This window comes from Symsagittifera roscoffensis, chromosome 8, assembly GCF_963678635.1.
Source record: "Symsagittifera roscoffensis chromosome 8, txSymRosc1.1, whole genome shotgun sequence".
NCBI classification, from domain to species: domain Eukaryota; kingdom Metazoa; phylum Xenacoelomorpha; order Acoela; family Convolutidae; genus Symsagittifera; species Symsagittifera roscoffensis.
Window position 1 is genome coordinate 19,538,132 of NC_087069.1, and position 3,294 is coordinate 19,541,425.

Consider the following 3,294-nt stretch of genomic DNA (forward strand, 5'->3'; position numbering starts at 1 on the left):
TTTCTTAAATATTTTAGGTTGTGGGATGAATGTTTTGAAATCTTTTCGTGGCTGATTACGAAGTTGTGATGATTGACTATGTTGAGAGTTTTGTTTTTGATCTTGTGGTATAATTTTTTCTCCCAATTTTTTCTATTTGTTTGAGGTATCATTTTGTTAACTACGTTTTTTGATATTTGTTTGGGAAGTTCTTTCTCCTTTTATGTAATTGTTTTTGGATGAGGTGCATATCAGTGTTTTGATTTTGATTGTGATCTGAGCTATTTTTAATATCTTTTAGTCCTGTAAAAGATTATAATTGAGTAAGTTCTCGAAGGGCGTACTCTTTCGGGTAATAAGGTAAAAGATTGTTTCGATGTTGAACTATTTCTTTTCTGTTTAAATCTGTAAGTTTGTATGTTAAATCAGTGGGTTTATCAATTATTTGATACGGTTTTTTTCGTAGTGATTGCAGTTTTTTTAGAAGTTCCTTTTTGTAGCGTAAAATTTGGAATTAAAACATATGTTTCAATTTTCAAATTTGTAGCTGGGGTAAATCGCTAGTTTATTTGAGAATTAATATTTTGTCCTGGTAATAATTTTTTTGTTACTTTCTGGTAAATTTCGTTGTGGTTTTACCTCTGACCTAAATTCATTCGGTGTGTGTACCGGAAGCTAATTTTAAAACTTGTGGATGATGAAAGTGATCTTCATCGTGGGTATGTAGTGGTAGATTGTAACATATTGATTCTTTAGTGGGTTGGCAATAACCTTGTGCATTTTTTGAAGAGTTTGCTGTGAACAATTTCTGTTTCCGTGGTTTTTGGTTGAAAACCATTTCATAGGGTGATAGTCCTAAGGCTGTTGAGATTTGTGAATTATAAGATAGTGGGAATAGTTTTACATCTGTTGACCATTCAGTATATCTTGTGTCATTTTCGTTATTGATACATCTAAGGTATTCTTGTAGTGAACGATACATGCCTTCGACTAACCCATTAGTCCACGGTGCGTGAGACGTTTGTGGTGTGGTTTTAATGTTATATAAGTGGCATAGTGTAATGATGTCGTTTTTTATAAATTCAGTGCCATTATCTGTGGCAAAGTTTTCGGGTAAACCGAGATTTGCTATCCAGTGTTCATAAAGTGTTGTATATGCATAATAAGCATTACAATGAGGTACTGGGTTAAGTGCTATGTAGAGCGTGAAGGCATATACTATGACCATTATATATGAGTTTCCTTCTGAGGATGGTGATCCTTTTGTATTCTAGGATATCTGTGTTTTCGTTGATAGAGATGTTGTTAAATTTTCTGAAATATCTAAGAGGGTTTTGTTTTCTAATTTGGTGGTTTCGGCTTTAAGTGGCTTGGTTTTACATTTGTGCCAAGATTTCAATTTCGCAATGACTGGGTCAAGGTTTTGATGTTTTTGCAACATTTCGAGTGTTTTTTTTTTCTGTTATTGGGAGAAAAATGTTTTCAATTTCCACTTTTGATAGACGTATTGTATCTAGTTGGTCATGAAGATTAAAAACATGGTTGATTGTATATTTTGAATCATTATTTGGTGGGCCTGATAAATTTATAGTATCAGTGAGATTTTCTTTTCGTTTTAAAGAGAATAGCTCTTTTTTATATAGTTGTTTTTTATTCATGAAAAGTATGGTATCGGTTTGAATGTAGATTTTCCTAGTAAATCTACTTCGTAGTGTTTGTTTTGACAATCAAGATATAGTGGAAAATGTTGTAGATTGTTTATTTGGGATTGGTCTATATCAGTTTTTACTGCATATTTGCATTGTAATCTTGGTGATGTTTCATCTTTTGGAAGGAAAAATTTTAAAATTTGTGGTACTTCAACTGTTGTTTTTCGTGTTAATGATTCATGTGGTGTATTTCTACTGCGAGTATCGGGTAGTGCGAGGTTTTTTTCTGCTGTCCAAATTATATGTAAGTTAGGAAACTTCATTAAAATTAGTTGAAATCTATAAAATCTATATTTGGGTTTGATTTTTGTGTAAAGAGAAACATTATTGGTTTATGTTCTGTAAATAAAACTGTTGCTGTAAATAAAACTGTTGGATCTTTAGTTCCAAGTATTAAAAATTCATATTCTGTAAGTGTATATATTATGGCTGTGCATTCTTTCATAAGGGTAGAGAGTCTAAGCTCAGCTTATGTGAATATCCTAGAATTTGCGGAAATGAGGTTCATTTTGTTCGTTCCATTGTGAGATTGTAATAATACTGCGCCGATGCCAAAATTTGAGGCGTCGCACATGGCATAAAATGGTTGATCGGGATCCGGAATAGTGTTTGATAATTGTTCTGTGAGAAGAGTTTTTGTCTCTTCAAATCGTTTTTGATGTTCTGTTGTCCATTGAAAATTGTTCTGCTGTCTATGGATGTTGTAAAACAGTCTTAAGTATAACTGCATTTTGTATACGTATTTACTCAAGAAGTTTAACATTCCAAAAAAATCTGGTATTTTCTTCCTATTTGAGGGTGGTTAGAGTTTTTGGATTGCATTTATGCGAGTTTTTAATGGAATTATAGTGTTTCTGTCTGTAATATTCCCAAGGAATTTAACTCCCAATATTCCCAAGGAACATGTTTTTTTGTAGTAATATTTGATGATATTTTTCTAAGACAATAAACATTTCGTCTTTCGTTTGTGATTGCATAAAAACATCGTCTAGATATGTGATTGCATTTTTATTGAGTGTTAGTGGTTTGAAAATTTAACTCATAAATGCTGAAAATTTTGATTATGTGCACTATTCATATCTGCTGTTGTGTAGTATTTACCGTTTATTTTTGTGAGGAATTACTTGGATTGGTTCGATAGGCCAATTTCTTTTAGATTTATGACTTAGTGAATTGAGGTATCTTGCATGTAGAACAATTTTTGATGATTCTCCTTTTGCTAAAGTGATAACGGGGTTTATGAATGTGTTACCTTTTGGCTGTTCTTCTTTATTTACTGGAAAGATGATTTCATACTGTTCTAGTATTTCAAGTAATCGGTTGACTTTGTGTTGCAAGTGAAATGGGAATTTACTTGCTCTTTCTTTTTTGAAAAATAAACTGCATCATGTTTTAGGGGTAAATGTACTGGTGATTTTAATTTTCCAACATCAATTTTAGATGTTGTGTAATTTTTTGGGTATTTTAATAATAAGTCGGCTAATTGTTCGAAATATTCTTGTGTTATCTGAAAGTGTTGAAAGTTTACATTGTTGAGAATTTTTATTGTTCTTCCGTGTATTTTGATATCTGAAATAGTGGTTTAAAATAGGGTCTTTTTGTGAAA